This window comes from Lissotriton helveticus, chromosome 7, assembly GCF_964261635.1.
Source record: "Lissotriton helveticus chromosome 7, aLisHel1.1, whole genome shotgun sequence".
Lineage (NCBI taxonomy): Eukaryota > Metazoa > Chordata > Amphibia > Caudata > Salamandridae > Lissotriton > Lissotriton helveticus.
The window spans coordinates 404,816,368-404,840,689 of record NC_136068.1 but is presented as its reverse complement, the minus strand read 5'-3'; the positions used below and the strand labels follow the sequence as shown (position 1 = coordinate 404,840,689).

The 24,322-nt window shown below is 49.4% G+C and overlaps 1 protein-coding gene across 2 annotated transcripts in view; it reads left to right on the top strand.

The window, feature by feature from the left end:
- The window catches only part of LOC144766788 (inactive serine/threonine-protein kinase TEX14-like), a 1,338,527-nt gene that overhangs the window by 472,926 nt on the left and 841,279 nt on the right, over positions 1–24,322 (top strand). The window lies entirely within an intron of this gene.

Below are 24,322 nucleotides of genomic sequence, written 5' to 3'. Positions count from 1 at the left end.
AAATAATAACCCCCCAGCTGTGCCAGCACATTTTCAACGTGTTTGGGTACATGTTCCATGGATACGTGCTGAAGTTTTGGCTCTTAAACAGACCTTACCTGACCCCCGTAAAAATCCTGCAGACTCATGTTATGAATCTAGCTGATATAGACATGTTGTTTGGGAACGTTGTTCCGCAGCCTTTGTGGGGATTGATTCGTCATACAGATCATGCGCAGGAGTTAGGTGATACCTGGGTTAATATTGCTGCTGCAGATGGCCGACAAGTAGGCGGTGCTAAACCTGAGCCTTTAGTAGCAGAACTCCCTGGTAAGATCGTTACTTATATGAAAACTTTAATGCCTGCTATGCAAGTAAACTGGGATAAATTGTCTGCATGTAAGCAGAAGAAAGAGGAAACCGTGTCTGATTTCTTCACTAGGTTTGAAGAGACGTTTATCGACCACAGTGGTCAAGACATGAGTACAGAAGGTGGTCAACGGTTGTTCGTTGACAAGTTTGTGCACAATTTACTTCCCGAGTTGTTTAAGAAATTGAAAGATTCAGAGAGTTCGTGGGCCGTTTCCTCATCAGCACAGATATTGGCTACTGCACAGTACTACGAAAATAGAGATAAGGACGAGAAGGATAGAGCAGACAAGAAAACTAAAGAATTGAAGACGAAGGTTCTTTTGCAGCAGGCGTACCCACCTCGTGGTGGCCAGCGTGATTATCAGCAACCTCAGCAGTTTCAGAGAAACTCGCAAAGGTTCGAGTTTTCTCAGCAACGTTTTCCTATAGGCCCTTATCAGTGTGCATATTGCAAAGAAGAGGGTCATTTTAAAAGTAACTGCCCTGTTTTGTTACAACGTATGAGTGGTGTTTCTAGCGCAAGAGGTCGGGGTGCTCCACAAGCTCCTAGAGGTAGAGGACGTGGAGGGTTTCCCCAGAACACACGTCCCTTTCCTTCACAGAATTCAATGAATAATTTTGATCAGCAGAATAACGCGTCTGGTAGAACGACACAGTACTATGCTGATGACTACTATATAGAAGGTGAGAATATGGAAGGTGATGATTGCTAGGACAGCCATAGACAAAGAGAGGGAGTTGTTTCAGTTCCAGTAGATCAGAGTGGACCTTATGTTGAGGTAATTACATCAGGTGTGTCAGAACCTTTTCTGTTGGATACTGGTGCTACAAAGAGTTCTATTATGCACTCTAAACTCCCTGGCGCACCTTTGTCTGGCGAAATGAATGTTTCAGTAGGTTTTTCTGGCGCCCCGGTTAGGAACCCGATTTCTAGTCCTATGTCTCTTTCTGTTGGACCTTGTGAATTCGAAGCACCCCTTATCCTGACGACGGGTTGTGGTGAGAACTTGTTAGGATTGGATCTGTTGAAAAGATTGTACGCGACATTGTATTGTTCTCCTTCGGGAGTACAACTCACATTGGGTAAGAAAGTGGTCTCCCCGATGTATCTGTCGAAGGATAAACTTCCAGCAGAATTGTTTTCTCTTCCTGATACTATTTTGGCTGCTGGTCCTAATGATGTGGATCCTTTCGAGATACCGCCATATGCTGTGACATTGAAAGCGAATGTTAAAAGCCACGTATTCCCCAATACAAGATCTCCAGTGAAGGAGAAAGAGCGTTGCTAGCAATCATTCATGACCTGATTGAGAAAGGTGTAATTGAAGAAACAAGAGGTAACGTTTGCAATAGTCCTGTTCTGCCTGTTCTGAAACGAACTGACTCTTCTCAGCCACCTGTTTACAGGTTTGTGATTGATCTTAGGGATGTGAATAAAATAGTTGTGCCACAGTTTCCAGTTGTTCCTGATATCACTGCCTTATTAACGATGATTCCAGCTTCCGCCACTTGGTTCTCGGTGATTGACCTGAAAAATGCCTTTTTCAGCATCCCGATTGCCGAGGAGAGTAGGGATATTTTCGGCTTCTCTTTAGGAGGTCGAAGCTTCCGGTTTAAGAGAGCTCCTCAAGGCTATTGTGAGAGTCCATCGATATATAGTCAGGCGTTGAAGACACAGCTTGATACGATTGTTTTACCTGATGGTGCTGCTCTTATTCAGTACGTCGACGATTTACTAGTCGCTGCAGATACTGAGGAGATTTGTAAAGAAGCCACCTTGTCGTTGTTGCGTCATTTGTCTGATCTGCATCATAAAGTGTCCCTTTCCAAATTACAGTATTGTCGACAAGAAGTGACCTACTTAGGTCATCTCTTATCGACGGAGGGAAGAAGATTGACCCCAGAACGAATTCAAGCGATTGCAAAGTTGAGTGTGCCAGTTACACAGAGAGAAGTGCGAGCTTTCTTGGGTATCACGTCATATTGCAGACAATGGATACCGAACTTTTCCCTGCTGGCCAAACCTCTGGTGGCATTGACTTGTAAAGATACGCCTAATCCCCTTCCATGGTCTGAAGATTGTCAGAAAAGTTTGTCGGAATTACGTGATGCATTGTGTTCGGCTCCTGTGTTGGATACCCCCGACTACAGTAAGCCCTTTACACTGTATGTCCATGAGAAAGAAGGTTGTGCGTTGTCAGTGCTGACACAGTCTTTTGGGGACAAGCAGCGTCCATGTGCGTATTTTTCGTCAACTTTAGATCCGGTGGTAGAGCGTTGCCGAGTTGCTTGAGAGCGGCGGCAGCAGCAGCTGTTTCAATTCGACAGTCTGCTGGTTTAGTGATGAATAATATGTTGATAGTAATGGTTCCACATGCAGTGGACACTTTGTTAACAGGACCAAGACACAGCATTTAACTAGTGCTCGATTGTCAGGTTATGAGTTGACACTTTTAGCGAGTCATGTGCACATAAAGAGATGCAACACGTTGAATCCAGCTACGTTGTTGCCGATTGTAGCAGAGACAGATGTTTCTGAACAGCATGATTGCTTTCTTTGGACAGAAGAAGAAACGAAAGGGAGAGTAGATCTTAAAGACACTCCTCTTGTGAAATGTGATGGTACCTTATGGGTGGATGGTTCATGCTTCAAGCTTCCGAATGAGGATACGACTGCGGCATATGGTGTTACGACTTAACATACGATTGTTGAAGCTGCACGCATCCCAAATAATTCAGCTCAAGCAGCAGAGTTGATTGCACTTACGAGAGCATGTGTATAATCGAAAGGAATGAAAGCGACTATATATACTGACAGCCAGTATGTGTTTGGTGTGGCTCATAGCTTCGGACGATTGTGGAAGGAACGTGGGTTCCTCACGTCTCATGGAACTAAGATACAGCATGGTCAGCTGGTGAATGAGCTTCTTGAGTCACTTACTTTGCCGTTGCAAGTTGCGATTGTGAAATGTAGTGCACACAAGAAGGTTACTGACGACGTTGGTCGCGGTAATGCGTTTGCTGATGAAGTGGCGAAAGCAACAGCAAGAGATGTGATAAGTCGAATGTATGTTGCGGGCCCTGCAAGATGGATTGGTGACGCTGGAATGTGCGAAGATACGATAGAGAGTGTGAAGTCTATTCAAGCTGAAGCTACAGAGAAAGAATTGAGTGTGTGGAGAGAAAGTACGGGTAAATTAGACTCGAATGGCTGCTGGGTTGAATTGTCAGAGCATCAGCGATGGTTGCTACCTGATGCATACGTGCTTGCAGTGGTTACAATGGCGCATGGAATAGCTCACATCAGTGTGAAAGGGATCTGCAAGTTGTTGGCCCCAGTATGGCAAAATGCTGGAACTACTAAGTGTGCAGAGAATGTGGTCAAGAATTGTATGGTTTGTCTGAAATACAACCCTGGTAGGGGAACTCCAACTCCAGCTGGTCATTTTGCACCTCCAACGTATCCGTTCGAAGTTTTGCAGCTAGATTTCATCCACATGGAGAGGTGCAACAACTTAAAATACGTACTCGTTGTTGTTTGTGCCTTTTCGAGATGGGTAGAAGCATATCCCCTGAAAGATAACACTGCCATGTCCACAGCTAAAGCCCTTGTCAAAGAATTCTTCCCCAGATTTGGTTTGCCGAGAATGGTCTGGAGTGATAATGGGAGTGACTTTGTGGGTCAAGTGATGAAAAGAGTATGTGAAGGGCTAGGAATCCGGCAGAAGTTCCATGCTGCAAATCACCCCCAATCAGCGGGACTAGTAGAGTGCTATAATGGCACGTTAAAACTGAAACTGGCCAAGATACAAGCGAGCTCTGGTCTTAAATGGCCAGATGCTTTGCCATTAGCACTTTTATCGACAAGAATGACTGTGCATTCACGAGTGGGACTAAGTCCTTACGAAATTGGGTTTGGTCGCCCGGCCAACATATGGGGAGTACCGAGGCCGATGAAATTCAGCGAGATTGAACACCCTGTACTGCTCGATTACTTGTATAATTTGACGGCTAAATTGCGTGTTTTACACCAACAGGTTCACAATACACTGCCTCAGGCTTCTGAAGATCCAGGACATGTCATCGATCCTGGTTCGTGGGTGTTAATCAAAAACTTTCAGCGGACAAAGAATGATCAGCCCCGCTGGAACGGCCCCTATTTAGTCCTGTTATCAACGAGATCTGCAGTGCGAGTGCAAGGAAAGAAGAACTGGATCCACGGCGTACACTGTAAGAGGGTCCCTTTGCCTCTGCCGTACGACCGGTGGGTCCAGGAGGGTATTGCAGATTCTGAAACTGAGACTGTGCCTCGTTTTCTGCCTTTTAGCGATGCACGTTTAATTGGGACAAATTCTGAGCGTGAAAGCGACGATCTTCTGCAAGAAACCGTGCCATCTGCAGTTCGATTGGACACCACTGAGCCTGACCTGTTGTTTCGTGATGAGACATTACCAGGGAAAAGCCGTTATAATCTGAGGCCGAGGACTATGGACAAATAAACAAATTCCTTTTCTTTGCTATTTTTGAAAGTGCAGCTCTCTTATCTGGGAAACTATTTTGATTTTTGTTTTTCGAACCACCATCCGGGTTCAGCTGTAGGGTCGCGGGCGACAAGTCTTTGGAGTGCAAGCCGAAGACACAAGGTCAACGGTTCTGGTTGGTCCTTGGGATTTCCCTGGACTGACAGGCGCATTCCTTAGCATGGAACATCCTACCTCCGCGAGCAGCAAGGTTAGAGGATGGAGTTTTTCGAGATGGAGAGACCTGCCAATGAGATGAACTTTAGAGCCAAAATGTGTACAATGATGACTAGAAAACGTTTTCTGATACTATGCATTTTCATGTTGTTTAGCGTAATGATGTTTTTAATAGGATATGTTTTATTCTCTTTTCGAGTGACGTTTTTACCAACTGCACAGCCTATGCCTTCTTCTATTGTTTCCTCACATTCTTTTCACCCTCTGCCTGAACATGAATCCTTTAGAAGATTGGAATTCGTTATTAACTCTTTTGTTCAGCTTCTGCACCAACACCAATTAGTAGTGAACACAACTAACTGTTGGGTGTGTGGTCTTATGCCTCATACTACTGATAAAGGTATTCCCTACTTGGGCCTGCCATTCAGCTACAATGGTTCTGTATGGGAATACAGAACGATGTTCATCTATGCTCGTGAAGTCCATCCCCTATGTTCTGTAAAAGATAGTCCCAAGAGTAGTGCTCTAGTTAAGGGTGTAGTAGATATGATTAGAGGAACTACTTCCTATGGGACTATCCCGAGAGATGAGACACTGGCATACATTGGATGGAATGTAACCGGGTATGGAGTTAGTCTGAGTGAGAACCAGCGTGCAAAAAGATCCTCCCCGATTTGGGTTGTACCCCATCAGGGTCACTACTGTCTGCAGGGTAATGGCAAGAATCCAAGAGCTCAGCTAGGGAAGAGTATCTGCAAAGAGACATATGTCTTTGCGTCCCAGACTTCCCCTTCGTTCTTAGCAGCTAAGGGTACCTATTTCATCTGCTATGATAGAGCATACACATGGTTGCCTCCTGATTTCTCTGGTACATGTTTTGTTTCGTTCCTGTTGCCTCCCACCTACACAGCTGTGGCAGATTACCACAAGACAAGGGTAGTTAGAGGTGTCTTCACTAAGGAAGATACTGCAGAACAAGAATTAGGAGATTTCTTGAAGGGTTTTCTGCCGTTTTGGGGACCTATGGTTAACAGCAGGAACATACGACAATTGACAAGGGTGGTCGAGTCCACCGTGGTTGAAACTGCCGGTGCCCTTAGTAACTTGACTGCTGAGCTCCAGTCGGATCGTCTTATGACACTCCAGAACAGAGTTGCATTAGATGTCATACTTGCAGACCGAGGTGGGGTATGTAAAGTGATCCAATCAAGTTGCTGTGTTTTCATTCCAGGCCATTTCCAAACTTCATAAGATCTCCAACTCTATTCATGTGGATAAAGGAGATTGGTCGTTGATGGGGTGGTTCTGGAAACTGATATCCGCCTGGGGATGGAAGATTTTGATGGTCATTGGGATGATCTTAGCCATTCTTTTTCTGTTCTGTCTGTGCGTACAGTGTGCTCCTACTATATGTGGCCTCTGTGCTATATCATGTGTAAGGAAACCTATATCGAGAGACGAGCTAAGTAATAGGATGATGCTACAGCAACATCTCAATGATTTTATGAATATAGACCTAGACTCAGATTAGCGTGAGTGTAGGTTATTGCCTATGTAAGGGCAAAAGGAGGGTCTGTGGTACTGAAATTCTGCACCCGTGTCATAAGAGTCGTCGTATCATGACGTTCTGGGTAACATCATGCCGAACATAACGAGTGTAAGGTGTGTGAGTATTTTCGTCACGATTGAGTGACAAGATCACCATGAAATCAAAGATTCCGTTCTGAACCCCCGGATTCCATTTTGTGTACGGCAGCCATTTTGTGGTTGCCCTCACATAGGCCGATGACTAAGGCCGAACGAGTCTTAGGAACACGTACACTCTCTGTTGACTTCTGTGTGACCTGGGCAAGCTGACTCCACTGCCCGAAGCAAAACCTGCTCGGCCAGTTCCTTCTCCAGTGGCCGATCGAGATTAGGAATCAAGCCACAACATGCCCTAAACCCTGTATTGCACACAACTATGTCTAATCTTACTCACACCTGTATCTGTTCCTTTCTTTATGGCCTGCTTTACGATGAGGAGGTGCCCAATTTTATTAGGGGTCCGTCCGATTATCTGATGAAAAGTGTTGGGCCTTGCCGGGTAATTGATTGTGGGCTGGACAAACTGAAATATGGGCTTGTCATCATGATTCTGCTTTTTCTTTGTCGTGAAAATATGTGAATGGTCAACTGTAAATAAGGAATGTTTGCCTGAAGCATAATATTTGGTATAAAAGGGATGACCAGCTTTTGTAAAGTTGAGCAGTCTCCTGAGAACATACACTGTGTTGTACTTCTAGGATACCTGTTACTGGTTGCAGCCAATAAATCTGATCTTTTACGTCACCAAGAAGTCTCTGCGTTTCTGTAGTCTGAGACAGGAGAATCCGAAGTTTTTGGGTGTGTCCCCTGGCACCGCTGGGTTCTAAATAACCCGGTACTTCAACACACTTGCCAGCCTCCAACCTATTTGTGTTGCCAAACCTAAAATCTTAACCAGAAACATCAAAGAAATACCTCTATCCGAACTTGAAGCCAAGAATTATCCCCATCTTCAACTCCATCCCTCATCGTGGACGGCTGATGACCTTACTTCTCACTTCAACTCTAGAATGACAGAGGTCCTAGACCAAGTAGCTCTTCTCAAACTCAAACAACTGAGGAGTACCAAATCAAAACCTTGGTTTAACGTGGAGCTGAATGATGAACGGCGCCAACTAAGACAAACGGATGTATGACGTTACAACGCATGCTTTTACCACGCATGCTGTTACAACGCAAGTATTACAACGCAAACCTTTACAACGCATTACACTTGGGGGTGCTGGATAGTGAATAGTTTAATTTACTATTCCAAATCCAGTCCCCGTGGACACTATGGAAGGTGTTGGATAGTAAATTAAAACTATTCCCTATCCTAGAGCGCCCCCCCAGTGTAATGCGTTGTAAAGGTTTTCGTTGTAATACTTGCGTTGTAACAGCACTGCGTGGTAAAAGTTTCGTTGTAAAGGATGTTTCCCTAGACAAACAGAAAGGTTCTGGAGACAAAACCCCTCATCCCTGCACTTAACACATCTTAGATCCGCTCGACGGTCATACAAAAAACACATCTTCAGTGAAAAGGCATCTTTTTTCCGCAGCCAACTAGATCTGGCGAAAAATAGACCTCAAGGACTCTTCAACATTGTTAAAAAACAAACTAACTGCACTCCCTCTCAAGAAATCGAAGCCACCAATAAGCGATGTGAAGAAATTGCCACCTTCTTCACCAATAAAATCTCTAAAATTGATCATTCCTTCTTACAAACTGCTACCCCCCTTAACCTGCCCCCCTTCAACCTCCCTGGACCACTCGGAAAGAGCTCTTAACAAGGACAATCAGACCTACCTCCAGCTAAAAAACAATGCGCATTGGTCCGACTTTGAGCTAATGTCGGTAAATGAGGTCTTCAATATAATTTCCAAGCTAAAGCCTTCCTCCCACACCATGGACCCCCTCCCCTCCACAATCATAAAAGAACTCAACCACACCATTTCTTCTTTCTGAACAAAAATCATCAACACCTCTCTCACCTCGGGCTGTGTCCCCGACTCCCTTTAACTAGGACAAACCACACCCATTCTCAAGAAACCTGGGGCTGACCCTAATGATCTTAACAACCACAGACCTATCTAACCTCCCATTCCTTGCAAAAACATTGGAGAAATGTGTTCTCCTCCAACTCAATAAGCACATTGATGAGTTCAACCTCCTTGATGCCTTTCAATCTTGTTTCAGAAAAGGCTCTAGCGCGAAAACAGCTATGCTCAACGTCGCCGATGACATTCACAAGGCCCTAGATGAAGGTGATGCCTGCCTACTCATCCTTATCGGCCTATCTGCGTTATTCGACACAGTAAACAATCAAGCCCTTTTGGAAACCCTGTTGAAAAGTTCCGGCATTAATGGCACAGTACTTAAATGGTTCACCTCCTTCCTTCAACACCGCTCGCAACAAATTAAAATTAACTCCTGTCTCTCAACGCCAACTAAAGTCACACTTGGGGTCCCTCAGGGCTTGATCCTCTCCCCGTCCCTCTTCAATCTCTTCCTGGAGCCCCTCACAATCATATTGAAAAAAGCCGGAGTGAACTGCCACCTTTACGCGGGCGACACCCAAATCTATTTCAGGATCAAGTCTCCCAGCGACATCCAACTCCTCAATACCACCCTAACCGAGATCCAAACTTGGTTCTACGTTAACCACTTAAAGCTCAATCCAGACAAAATGGAACTAACCCTATCCTCTCCAAAAAATAACCATTGTTCAATCCAAGAGTGGCTCAAGAATCTGGTAGCCCTTAACTGCCCCCTCACCCTATCCGACTCAGTTAAGTCTCTAGGCATCACCCTTGACAAGAACTTATCAATGGAGGCTCACATCAAAAACTCTGCAAAAAGTGCTCTCTTCTCTCTAAAACACCTCAAGAAACTGAAACCTTTCCTACCCCACGATGACCTCAAGACAGTAGTCCAATGCCTAATTCTCTCTAAAATAGACTACGGGAACGCCATCCTTACAGGGACTCCGAAAGCGCACCTAGCCTCTCTTAGAGCAGTGCTGAACAGGTCCGCTCGACTCGTATCAGGAGTTAAAAGATTTGAACACATCACTCCAGTTCTCAACTGCCTCAATTGGCTTCCCGTGGAAGGGAGATGTATCTATAAATTGGCCTGCATCACACACAAAACCCTGAACTCTCCTGACCCCAAATACTTAAATAATGAACTCAGTAGAGCAGGTCAATCCAGAACACTAAGAAGCTCCAACTCACTCCTTCTCATTCCTCTGAAATTGAAAAAGAAAACCACCCAATACCGATCGTTCTCTGGCAACGCTCCCAGGATATGGAAAGCCCTCCCTGGAGTCCTCAGATGCAACCCCTCCTTCTCCTGTTTCAAAAGGGACCTGAAACTCCATCTCCTAAACAAATACTTTCCTGACCAACGTCAACTAACCTAGTCTTCTATATCCGAGTTGTCTCCTCTCTCTCTGGACATTCTTGGATAGTGGGTGACCGGACTATGTCACTCTCGCTTTTCCTTTAATTGCGCTCTCCTCCCCCGCTGCACGGCATATTTTTTTTGCCCATGCTATATTTTTTTTTGTTTCTACGGTTTGCTTCCTTACTGCCGGCCTACTATTTAATGTAATGTCATTCTGCTGTTTACTGTGTGTATGTAAAGCACTCTGATACTTATGGGTTGAGCTAGCGCTATATAAAACTTTTAAAATAAGTTAAATAAAAAAAATAAAAAAGCTGCTGATGGTCGCCGGAGTGTTCATCCGGCCCGTCTGCCCCCCCCCCCCCCCCTACCGCTGGGGCGCCCCACCTCCACGTGGACCGCGTTTCGCCCGCACGGGCCTCCCTGTTGGGGGGGGGGGGTAGGGGGGCTCATGCCAGTGTATCATTGGCAGTCAGTCAAGTGGCTCGCAGTGCTCCGGTCGGTCGTGCGTCTGACCCAGCCCCCCCTCCTATCCGGCCGAGGGACCAATTCCCGGACCGGCCATTATTTCTCCAGGGGCTTGGTAGACCGGCACTGTCCACGCAAGCGGGGGGGGGATGGCGAGCGCGTGGCTCCCCCTTGCAACGCTCCCATGCCCACTGGCGCCTACCGTCAGGGCTGCAGGGTCTAGCTGGCTCAGAGTGTAGTAGCCAGCCTTTAATAGTTCCCTCCCTCACAGCGGCCAAAGATCTCGTGATGACGTTCAGGATCCCGGCGGTCATGGGGGGGGAGGGGGGGGGGGTTGGTCGCTCAGAGGCCCTCCCCCAGGACTTGGTCTCTGCTTGATTAATTTTTGGCCCGTAGTGGTATCGGGGTGCGGGGTTGCTGCGGAGGCTCGCCTTTCAGGGAGCCATGTTCCGGCGATGGTTACGCAGACCAGATGTGGCTGCTGTGTCGGATCCGGAGCCTCTTGCAAATCAGCATCTAGGCACACAACTACCGGCTGATGAGTGCAGGCACCCCTCCACCCGTCACACCTCGCGGCGATGCCCGTGTGGTACTCTGCCACTGCTGCACACATTGTGGCCTGGCCCACAGGAGGTTGCTGGCTCAGGGCTAGGCCGTGCAGCTGGTTTTGTGGCTTGGGTTCGCAGTTGTGGAGAATTTCCGCCGCCCTCTCGCCGATCAAGGTGTTCCTAACCCCACTATCACCCCCCTAATTACAAGGGCGACCTGCTCCATTCGCCATCGGGCGTGCGGGGGAAAGGGTGGGGGGGGGCGAGGGGGGGGAGCGAGTGATGCGAAAACCAGGCCCCTGTTCAGCGGGCCAGCAATTTAGAGGAGGGTGCCACGAGAGCCCTTGGGCCCTCCCCGGCACCGCAGACACGCCGCTTACGCCCCTGCTTCATCACGCGGGGCTGCTTTCTGATTCAGTGAATCGCAGCAACCTCGGTTGAGCAGTCACAAACTGGCATGTCATGAGCAGATTCCAACAGGGCCTGTAGTGTCCTGCTAGGACACAGTCTAGTTGTTGTATATGTAACCCTACACTAAACACCCACCCACCACAGACGTCACTGGGTCAGGTGACGCTGTCAATAAAAGAGCCAGAGCGCACGTGCTCGTGGCCAGATCTGCTATCCCTAACTGGTGTCCTGTGTCATGCTTTACTCCACCATGTGGGCCTAGGGCCCAACACTACATTGGCGACGAGGCCGGTAGTGAAGCCCATGCGTGCCACTGCCCAAAACATCGTTTGAAGGGGGAGAGAGCTGCCCGCCAAAAGGGCATCCCCTGCAGCACGGCGCAGCGCGCCGAGAAGCCGGTGGGCACGTCGGAGCCCCACAGCCTGCTGCGACCGTGAGGCCCACCGCACCAGCTTTGACGGACGAGCCGTCCGGAGCCCACCCGCGTCGGCCGCCACCAACAAGCACCTCCAGGGAAGAGCGGTCCGCCCAGTGCCCACCTGCGACGGCCGCGAAGCAGTGACCCCACCGGAGAGGTGTACCGGCCGGACGGAGCCCACCCGCCACGACCACGACAGAGCATCAGGCCCGCCGGCCGAAGGTGAGCCCCTGGGGCGAAGTGACTCTCGAACTATGCCCAATTATAAGCAGGACCGGCGGAGCCCACCCGCGGCCTGCCCGAGTCGTCCCCTGCCCCCGCCGCGTGTGTGACCGGAAGCGGTGGGGCCCAGAGACGAGCGACGGCGTGGGGGAAAGTGCGGCCGGACCCGCAAACAACATTAACAACGAGGGGGAGGGAGCGGAGTAGCTAACCGCCTCCCGACCCCCCTCGCAACGTGATCCGGGCCAGCGGAGCCCACCCGCGGCCTGCCGGTAGCGCCCCCCCCCAAAGGAAGACTCAACAGCGCCAGCGGAGCCCACCCGCGGCCCGCCGGTAGCGCCCCCCCCAAGGGACGACTCAGCAGCGCCTGCGGAGCCCACCCGCGGCCTGCCGGTAGCACCCCCAACGAACAAAGACCAAGCAGAGCGGGCGGAGCCCACCCGCGGCTCCCAGCGAAGGACAGACACTGCAGAGCCAGCGGAGCTCACCCGCGGCCTGCCTCGAGTGCCCCCGGCCTGGGAGGAGTGAAGGGAGCGACGCGCTCCCCCGCCGGAGCACAGCTTTCAACACACACACCCCCCCGGCAGCGTGTGGACGAACAAGCTGCTGCAGGGAGGGGGGGTGAATGCACGGAGGACGAACAGTTCCTCAGCTGCAGCGCCGGCTCTCCCCCGCCTCGCGGAACGAGTGAAGTCTGGGGCTTCCGCGGGCGGGAGTGCAACAGCCGACAGGACTGCCTCCAGCAACAACAGATGAAAGTGCCGGTACACCCGGCAAGTATGTGAGCATTTGCCCCGTGATCTAGAATAACAGTGCCTCACACAGCATGTGCCCGAACAATGAGCCTGTGCCACACTGGGAGCAATCGGGTGCATGTGCCTCTCTGCCCCAATAGAAAATATGCAGGAGAGAGACTCACCAGGTCACAGCAGCAGCTCCAGCCCCCTGTGAGCACTGACGGACAGACATTAGAGTGCTCAACCTGGGAAGAAAGTATTAAGCAAGGCAGGCTGCTGCCAAAGTGAAGATTACTGCCACCCAGTGGCCAAAAGGAGAAGCGCACCTGCCACCAAGAGAGATAAAACAAGCATTGCACAACAAAAGATAAATCAGCAACAACAAGGGGCCACAGACTGAGTAACGCCCCAAGAAAAGCATATAATCTCACGCAGCAAGTAAGTGCGCAACCACGCAGAAAACACCCACACACACCAGCAAGGGGTCTGCAGACGCCACTCCCAACGCAACGTGGGAAGAGGCACGAACGCCTCAGCGAAAACTCAAGCACTGACAGAACGTCTGGAGGAAACGACTGCCAAGCACTGGAAGAACGTCTAGGGAAAACGAGTGCCGAGATCAAACAACGGAGAGAGCAGCGACGACTTGTGGCCACAGGCGCCCACCGCAGCCTCAACTACTCCCGCCAACGGTCCAAAGCAGCAAGTCCCTGACAACAGCCAAAGCAGCAAGTACCCAACGACTAGCAACAGGCGTCCAAGAACTCCACACCCGCACGCCAGCACTGCGCCGGAACGTGCCAGGAATCAGGAGCGCCAGTGTGACGCTGCACAGCGACACGCCAACGCCACGGGACAGCACACAAAGGTCCCCAACAGAGACAGCGATGTCTCGCAGCAACCGGAGCGCCATCATCAGCACGCATGGCAGCATACACCAAAGTTGCACCAGGAGCGGTGACGCAACCCTCCTCCGCGCAGACAAAGCGCGCCAACGCCAAAACACCGTGACGGTGAATAGCGACCACAAAGAAAATAGCACAGCATGACAACTCATGCCCAAGATGAAAACCGACCACCCAGTCTGGTCACCAAGGAAAGAAAAGCAACAACAGAGAGGATCGCGACAACTGGTCCAGTCAGAGAAGAGAAGAACACCATGCCTGAGAGCTATGCCCAAACCAGAACGAAACAGGTGGAGTGCACGCCGCCTGGGGAAAACTGGTCGGGAAGGCCAACGACAGCAAGAGGACCAGACCACGTCGCAAGAAGGAACATGGAAAGGAAGGGCGCGACGCCATGAAGAAAAGGAAGATACGACGACAGGTCTAGTCACCAAGCCAAGTGAAGACAGTGTCCTACCACATGGACAAGACCAAGGATACGACATGTAGAGGGCCCGCTACATGGAGAAGCCTGGTTAGCATGAGTAAGCAAGAAAGAAGACCGGACCGCGTCGAGGAAGTGAACGAAGAAGAAGAATGGAGAATCACAACATCACTCCACAGAGGAGGAGAGAGAACCACAGCACACAGGAACATCGGTGCTGTCCAAGGAGCATCGCAACAGTCAGCACACAGGAACATCGGTGCTGGCCAAAGAACACCGCAACATCCGTGTGGATCCCAGTAATCCCTACAACCTGCATTCGAGGAGACCAACCACGGAAGAACTGCATGGGTGCCCCGTGAACCTGAAGCTTGCCGAAGCAGAGCATACCCAAGCACTAGACAATCAACCCTTGTGGACTACACAAGACTCGACTGTGGCCATGTCCGAAGTTCCGCAGCGACCCGCACAGCCCACGCGATCAAGTGGCAGTCCAGGGGACAAGGGCCTCGGCCGCATGTCCTGTGAAAGAGGAATCCGGATGGGAGAGGTGCAGCAGCGGCAGCTCCACAACAGGCAACAGGAAGCATGAAGGCCCCAGGTAACCACCTGGCACCGAGAAACGGTCTGGTGAAGACACTGAACCCATGTCCTAACGGCAAGACCATCCTGGCGGATGACATCAACACCCCTGAGGGCATCATGAGAGACTTGGCGGTGAGTCCGTTGGCAGTTCGGCAGCGACGCCTTTGCGCGGCTCATGCGAAGCCCGCACGGCCCACCCGGTCCCATCGTGTCCGGCAAGAGGGTCCTCCCAGCGTCTCTAGTGAGAGAAGAGTCCAAGCAGGAGAGGCCAGTCTTCGAGGCTCCAGTGAGAGAGGAGTCTGGCAAGGAAGGCAAGTCGGAAGTTACTTGGCTGGACGGAGATGTTGAGGCATCAAGATCAGCAAGTCCAAAGAAAGACCTCTCGTGCCATAGTCGTCTCCTACAACCAACAAGCGTTGTCATCCACTGAACTAGGAACACCTGTGAGACCCCTCAAGGGTCACACCCATTCTGCTCCCAATGCTCCAAGTGATGAACACTGTATATAAGCGTCCACACAGCAAGACAAGGATGATCTGAAGTACACCGCCGAGGTGAAGCTCATCTGACTGACTTTGTAGTCCTGGAACTTTCAACATTCTCCCAGCTGACGCCTGAAGAAGGTCTGTTGGGGCTATCAAATGTTATTTGTTCTGTTTTCTTGCAGGTTGGAAATTCGCTTTTCCTTTCATTAAAGTTTGGGAGGAATGTAGTGTCCTGCTAGGACACAGTCTAGTTGTTGTATATGTAACCCTACACTAAACACCCACCCACCACAGACGTCACTGGGTCAGGTGACGCTGTCAATAAAAGAGCCAGAGCGCACGTGCTCGTGGCCAGATCTGCTATCCCTAACTGGTGTCCTGTGTCATGCTTTACTCCACCATGTGGGCCTAGGGCCCAACACTACAGGGCCCATTCAGACCCGCAATTTGTGGAGGGCTGTATGGAGAGACTATTTTGGTTTAACATGACATAACGGAATTAGCCCCTGTTAATGTCATGATGCGGCGAGCCCGGCTGTGGCTCTGATGCGCCTGGAATCTCGGTGTGTCTATGCCGGTTCCAGGACTTCGGTAAAGCTGGGCTAATTGAAAGTATATCAAATGCAAATGCTAGATTTGTGCCCGGGGTTCAGTTTCCTTGTTTTCCTGCTGCAGGTACATGCGGTCGGAATAGTAAAGCAGATTATAAAGAGGCGCCGCAAAATGGACGGTGACGATGAGGCGGACATGGCTACGAACTCGTGCCACTTGTAGGCATTATAGCGAATAGTCACAGTAATATTGGCACACTGGAAGGCCGAGTCTTCCCTTGGCAGATCACAGATGCCTCAGATCATGTTCGTAGCAGAAGCTTACTTCATCTATGCGTCATGTTAGTCAGTTGCATACCCCATTAGCCCCTTGGATAGACACAGGCTGTGTCTTCAATTTGGATCCATCTGCTGCCCAGGCCGGTCTGTCCTGGGGGCGAGCCGTGTGCCAGTTTACGAACGGGCAGGGGTGGCTTTGACCGCGGTGCAGGGTGGTGGACTCTATGCCGCCCATACAGGGATCTCCCACCCTGGTTGGAACCGTCAGTCAGGAGATAGCGCAGTCGGTGATCCGAGGTCACAAGTGTAGTCAGGCGTGATGCTTTAGGAGGGGACTGTCTCCCTCACAGGTGTATAAAAAAATTAATTTTAAAAAAAGCGCCATGCCTCTGGCGGAAATCAAGGGATCCCGAGCGTGTTTACAGCCAGGAAAGAGGCGCATCCGGCAGCATCGGTCACATTAAGTTTACCTTTCAAAAGCGCGCTTTTCTTTTATACAGGGGCACTGATTTGGTATTAACTAGTTCTAAGTAGGTTGTGCCCCTCGCACCAGTACTAACCGTGCCCCCCATGTGTCTTGAAGCCAGGTTAGCCCAAACGTGAGTGCATCAGAAGTTTAATCTGAGGATCCAGGTCCCGGTTCGGGCAGGTCATAACTTTAAACCGCCCTTCTGCACAAGCACGTTCCAAAATCACTGCAGGACAGGTCAGTTTAAGATTGGCTGGATCACACATGTGGGTTGTGCCCGGCTGCTGGTGCTGATTGGTAATATGCAACCACAAGGCCAGACTTTTGTCGGGAGCATGGGCGCTATCACCCTGGAGGCTGTGGAAGTCGCTGCACACGCTGTTTGGCACGTCTTCGCCTCGGTAGCGGTTCGTCTTTTGGGCGGGGAGTTGTGTGCCTTTGGGCCTATGTTGTGTCCATAGTCTTTGGTCCCCTGCCCTTCCTCCGTATATCCAGGGTGTGGTGGGGAGGGAGTGGCGTGGATTGGGGCCTGTGGCCCTGTCTGGAACAGCTGTTGTTGGTCTAGGGAGGCCATAGTCACAGTGCAGGCTCAGACCTCTCACGTACGACGGGCATTAGCATGTAGGACCTAGCTGCCACCTCCAGGGCTCTTAGCCGGGTCTGGGTTTGTGGCGTAGTTACCAGTGAGCAGTTTGCAAGGACTCCCCTCGTTTGAGTCTGGCCCCTCTTTCTTTTTTTACCAGTGTCATGGTTCCATCGTGAATAGTACTGCCACTTTGGGCAAACCTGTTTGGGCATGTTCGTGGACTTGGGTTCACGCAACGACTGACAATGTCAATAGCTCCAGCTTGCTGAGGGGTAATGTGACGGGTGAGATTGTGGCAATGGGCCACCAATGCTAAATTACAGCATCAAGTTTACCGGTGTAATTATATCAGGTGGTTTCTGGTGCGCAGCACGTCACTTAATTGTCACACTGGTGCTTGTGACAGCCTGCCACGAGTTGGCTCTGTCTATTTTACTGATGACCGCTGCAGGCATTGATTAATTCAACTTACATTACCATCACTATTGCCTGCTACCCAAGCCATTCTTATAGCTTTGGTGGCTTGGAATAGGTGGAATTGTCACACGTGCACAAGTGTCAGGGTTAGTAGTTGTGGTGGTACTAGGATTGGCAGCACGGGAGGAGCAAGGTGTAGTGTCATCCATAGTCTGTAAATGTCACTCATAGTACACTGAAATGATGAAAATGTCACAGGTAGCAATTGAAACCCTGGCAGCCATGGATGGGGCAGCTAGCTCTCAATTGGCTAGGCAAGAAAGGTATAATTGTGGCTTATTTATCTTATGCAACTAAGAAGCATTGACTAAGCCAACAGATGGGCTTGTTGTAGGCGTAGTGCTCCTTTTGTAGTAAATATAGGGAGTTCAGTCATAAAAGATTCCCTTTGGGTACCTTATTTTCAAGACACCAGTAATTTCAACCACATAGACAGATATTACTACAACAAAACAACCTATCAATTGAAATGAATTGAAAACTATAAACGCTAATATATTCAGCCTGCACAGTTTATTCATATTAAAAAAACATAACATTGAGACATAATTAAAATTAAAATTGGGAACACAATCAATATAAAAAGGAACAAATTATATACAAACAATCATAAGCATTTCCTATTACTAAGAAAGAGGAGGTACACAAATAAGGAATACATTCCGCGCCAGTCAGTTTATTCCTTATTTGTGTACCTCCTCTTTCTTAGTTTTTAATTTTAATTTTAATTATGTCTCAATTTTATGGGAATCTTTTATGACTGAAGTCAGACTTGGTACCCTATCCCTTTGGTTTGGGGGTCCCTCTCTCTTTTATTAGAGTAAATATAGGGAGGCAATGACATAGCGGCTAAACACCAGGCAATAACCCGCATATTGCCTGAGCAAACTGGGTAGCCCTGCAGATTAGTTGTTGGCGCTGAACAGTTCAGAAAAAAGGCTTGGTCCAGTACCATTACCATGATTAGCAGCACGGCAGGAACAAGGTGTGGTGCAAAAGGAAGTGGCTGCCTGACATGAATTCCTGGCAGATAGTGGCACATTTGTCATGTTTGGCGTAGAACTGCCTAGCTGTAATGTAGCACGGGCGAAAGTGGTTTCAAGGGTTGGGCAATTCCGGGCTTCTCTAGGTATGTGTCGCCATGACCAGCTCTAGGTCAGAACTTGGGTTGTACTCTGCCTTCAGTTGGCGTTGCGGTGCGTCTGTCTTGGCTGTATCCGTACAGGGTGCCCTGGGTGTGGCAAAACGGTATATCAGCTTGGGGTTGATAATTGGTGCATTAAGCCAATTTGTACTGCCTGGGTGTCATAAAGTGGGAAGGCCACTGGGGGGCAGTGTTTCTCATGATGGCGGCAAATGATTGAATAATGCCTTCATTCAATAATAGGAGTAGCGACCTATGAGATTGCAGCCAAAGTTTTAGGGGGTTTTTATTTGATGAAAAAGTCAACGCTAAGCAAGCAGTTGGGCATCAGTAGATTTGGGTTGAGCCTGTCCGTTTCCTGCGTAAGGGCTGTGACTCCTGATTTGAATTTTTTGAGTCCATAGTCCTGCTTGCGGTAACTGGAATAAGGCGTGTTGATTACATAACTGGATGCGATGACTGAGGAGGTTCCTGGTGAATTGTTTTGTCCAACGCCGAAGTGAGCCTCTAGTGCAGGGCCAGAATCATTAGATGACTGCAGCGCGACAAAGGTCTTTTAAAGGCACAGCTACAAAAATGGTGCATGAGAAGTAGTCCTTAAGGCCCGCCCCTCAAAAGAAGGGCAAGCAGGGGTCACACAGGGTAACAAGCTATTAGCTGCAAGTGTTTTGGGCAATTAACCAGAAGGAAAAGTTTGAGGGAGGCTGCTGAGTTGCCTGGGATTGTTTGCTCATTCCGGGGCTAGTGATGGTTACTTTCCAGGGTAAGGTTCGAATTCTTATTTGCGTGTGGATACTTTGACAGGTTGCCCTTACTCATGCAACTCAGCGATAAAATTGCAATTTTGTGGAGTGTTGAACTAGGTTGGACTTGGAGCAGTAGAACTGTGGCCCGATTGACCTAGTGAGTTATGTAATCCAGGGTAATTGAAATACCCCGGTTTGGAGTCCCTCTAGTGTGCCACGGTGGGAGTGCGGTTGGCACTTTGCAGTTACACTGCCCCTGGGCTAAGTCAAAATCTCTGCCTAGCCACTTGGGGGTGGGCTGGGTTCAGCTTAAGTGTGTACTCCCTTCTCCTGACTAGAGAGGTGGGGTCAGCTAGGCTCAGGCACTTTCTCTAGCTTACCAGAAACTCCATTTACAACATTGGTAGAGAATGCCTATGAGTTTTTTGCAGTCCATTTGCAACCACTCCACAGGGCGAATGTTTTAGGCCACTAGGTTTGTGGAGGGTCCTTTGTGGGAGTCGGTTGAAGAGCTAAGGTCAGGCTAGGATGTCTCACGCTTTCGCCGCACGGTTGAGTCCCAGCCACGAGCGGATTGCATTAGGGTGAGCGGGCTGTGGATCATGAAGCGCCCAGGCATCAGTAGCACTGAGCAGCTTACAGCCAGATGCAGTATCCGATGCAAGTGACATCTTTTAGAATAGAGCCCTACTCTGGGGTACCGCCTCAAGTGCCTGGAGGTCTGTTGGCACCGTCTTTCAATGGAAGCCATTGTCTAGTGGGTTGCTCCGAGCAGAGCATTTGCAGGCTTCTTTCAATAATTTACTCAGATAACTGGGACAGAAATTAAAGGCGGGCTATATAACTTTCTGCTACCTGCATTGGCACATCTGGTCAGGAGTGATAGTCAAAAGGGATGGCACTTCAGCCAGGTAATGTTAGCATCCAGCCACTCAAAGTCGATGGTTTACGGTCACCCTGGGCCGCATTTACACAGCCCAGTATTAGGCCTTTGGGTTTGTCAGTGCCATATATTACTACATTGAACTGAACAGGAGGCATGACCGTGGGTTACAACAGCAGAAGTTTCGGGAGAGCAAGTCTCCACACGTGGTCATGGTGTATGTTTAATTAATTCGAGTTGGTACTTTTATTTGACCAGGTGTTTGATGCTACATGAGGGCTTTGCCGCGCTTCGGCCAGAGCACAGGCATTGGGTTTCCCAGGGGGCAGCAAGTGAAGACAAGGCTCTTTTCAAATCTGGCACCAGAACACAAACATAGTCAGGGCCAACTTGTCTGTTGAGTGACTTGCGTAGGCACCTGGGTTGCTGTCGCTCCACGTAGGGGTGAGTTGGCTCCAATAGAGGGCCTATGCATATATTGTTTCAAACCAGATATGACACCACTAAGGTGTTCACCAGGGTCTAGCAATCACAGAGGTCTGTGAAATTGTCTGCTCAACGGCGCAGACTAGTGCACTCTAGTACCAAGATTAGGTGACACAGGAGGGTGATTCAAGATACACAGGTGGTGTGACAGGAGCGCAAGACTGTCAGCTTATCCTGGGTAGGAGGTTCCATATCACCAACCTGAAGGGTACCATGTGGCAAAACCAGTAAATATGTTTAAGAATGACATAGATGCCAGTCAGGAGAGGTTTGTCAAAGGTATTACTCATTGCCAGGCAGTGTTAACAACTTTTCCACTCCAAGCCTATAGCTTAGGTTCCTGGGCTGCCTACACACAGCCCGGTATTTGGCACCTGCAGATCGGCGTCACAAGTTACTAAAATTACAACTGTACAGAGGGCGTAATTGCTGAGCAGGCAGCATTGCTACGGCCTTCAAGGGCTGATTCATCAGACACCAGTAACAGTGAGGATGGCTTGCCCTCAGTGCAGTTGTTAGGGAAATAAAAATTCCATGAACAGGTACAGTGTCAGTCTCCTGGGCATAGTTTTTGCAGATACTGTTTCATATTAATTTTAATAATCGCTTTAGTTGCAAGTGGAAAGCGGGAGATTCCCTCAATTTCAGCAACTGGTCACATTGCCAGCAGCGAAGCTGCCTGGGGGGTCTGGGTGCAGTCACCACAGATTATAACTGAGCAGGCAACAGCTTGGCAGGGAAGTAGGGATGTGGAATCGATTGCCCACTTAGCAGTATTACTATTGCACAGGAGGATGTCAGCCTATGCTGGGTAGGAGGTTCCGCATTACAAACTAGATTCACAGTTAGAGGTATGCCCAAGAAAAAAAAATTAGGAACTGCTTAAGGTTCTAATGAACAGTGCGGTTTGTGGTATCTTTTCAAAGGGAAGAGATATGTTAGGGACGCAATTGCGCACAACGTAGCACATCCAAGCAGGTGTTGTTTTATTGCAAGCTGCAACGGGAGTTTCCCTCATTACGCCAGCAGCTGCTCTCGTGGCGAGCAGTACGCAGCCCGGGAAGTCTGGGGGTGAATTCCTCAGATTAAACTATAAAGGCAAAATTACTGTACAACAGGAGGGATAACGGCAAGTACACAAAGACTCCCTTGCTTAAGTCCCATATTACATGGCGGGATAGTCACCAATTGACACTGGGAACCGTAGCTTCTAATAGTATTGTTGGTAATATACACACGGCTCCGTTGTCCCGTGGGGTATGTAGTCCCACTCGGAAGTGTAGAATGCTTAAGAATTGCACATTGCACTATTTTGAGTGTGACAGGTGCAGCAATTTGATCCCTGCCAAAGCAAACTAAAAATTCTTAGGGTCAGATGCACAACATACAACTGTTCACTTCAGGCTCACTGAAGGAAGTCTGTTGGTAGAGGTGTAGAACGGGACATCTTGCGCCAGGATGCGGTATTGCACGGGCGACACAGCAGATAGTCTGCTGTCAGACGAGGGTGCTTGCGGGCTAGGAGGCCAATCTATGTAGCAGAACCAATGCTAAGGCCTCCCTCCCCCCCACTGGACTGCCTGAGAAGGTGAGTGCAGTGAGATTTGCAATTTTCAGGTATTTTTCCCCCATACAGGGGCAGAAGGGTATATTGCAGATATCTGTATGAAGTGGGGGGCAAGACCTATAGTGCATCAAGGGTCTGGGTAGCAGGTATGTGTGTTTCTGTGATCGAGCTTTAGTTAAGCAAGCCTGGTAGTTGGCGTAAGTTGTCACTACATATGGTGGCTGTGACTGCGATTGTCTGCGAAATGCGAACAGTCTTGTTCGCCATTGGTTTTTTAACCGCAAAGGTTTGTGCACATGTTTGGTCAACCCCAACAAAGTAGGTGCACTCTGCTCCCGGGGCAGGTTACGGACTCCTTCAGTGATGCATGACATGCCTCGTCCGCATAGCCAGAGTATATAGGTTGGTTGTGAAAGCGGTCTTCTTAGCAAGTGTGCTGCTGTTCCTTACATTGGGAAAACAAGCATTAGGGAGCTCAAAATGCTTGTAGGGCAGGAACTACTGGTTACAGGAGTGGTGAGCCACATCAGCTTGCAGGGTGACATAGCGATGTTTAAGAGGGTGCTCCCTCCTGGGAAGCCATCACAGTCTGGCAGGCATGTGAGTCACTGGTACATTCCCAGAGAAGGATAACCCGCTCCATGTGCAAGTTTGCTGAGCAAGGGGTTTTGGCTTCAGCAGGCATGGGCTACACCTATCTTGGCACGGGCCACGTCTAATGAAGCAGAGGCGATTTTGTGGCTGATGAGGTTCACTTGTCACAGGTTGGAAGGGACCGGATCCTCTTGGACATGCAAGAGAAACTGGAAGGAGCCAGTTGCAAGTGTAGAAAGTGCTGTTTGGTTGGTGGGGGGCTCAGTAGGAGATGGGGGCTGCCTCCAGGGCTGTGGTGGAGTTACAGGGCGATCTGGAAGCAGTCTGGGTACAGAAGGATACCTCTGCAAGAGCACAATAAGGGTGCCAGAGCCAACTCCCAGGAGCCTCAGGGGTGGGTCCTGGAACAATGACGTTGGCGCCCCGTTAGTCCTTCGGGCGGTTGTGGGTCTGAACAACCGGGGGCTTGCCTTGCTACGCTCCACCCTGAAAGGGGCGTGAGTAATAAGGGACCAATGTGTCACGTGATCCAGTAAGGGGATCACCCCTATAAGGGTAGCGCTGATTGGGTTTCCACAGTGCTTGGCTCATCAGTTGGGCTAGGTAGCATAGGTTAGTACGGCTACCTGACCTTGGATCGCCCGTAAGATAACCCACCATTATTTGCATACTGTTGTATGTAATAAACCTGCAGCCATATTTTCTCCAAACAAAAAAGTTGTGTTGTGTATTTATTTATTCATGCCTTTTCTATTTTGGTGCAGGTGGGGATCATCCTGCGCCGATAATGAAACTATAACACTCGAAGAAAAGGGGCCAGTCGCCATGGGAGGATACAAATGATGACATAGCCCTGATAAGGAGGGACTAACAAGCCTATAAACCAATCTCAAGGTAGCATTTACGAAGGACAAAGACAAGCCAATGACAAATATGGGCGGAGGAGTGGGCGGGGCTTCCCTCACATACTGAACTACCACAGATCTTCCCTAGAGCAGCGCTTGCGCACTGACTCTAGGATCGACCTAAAAAACGGACATCATTCATGATGTCCAAGAAATAGGTACGTCTCTATGCATTATGATCTGTGGGCCAAGTTAAGTTGCACAACTCACCTTTGAGTATACACACTACACTCAGTGCTCAGACCACACCCCTTCTGATGGATATGTCTGCCTCCAGATTTCTCACGCTTTAAATACTTTCAGGTGCAAGACAAGCAGGTAGGCTTTGCCACCAGCCTGCACTGTGATTCTATAGCATTCTTTACATGATGATTCCAACCGATATACAGGCATCACCCCTTTGTGCTGATGT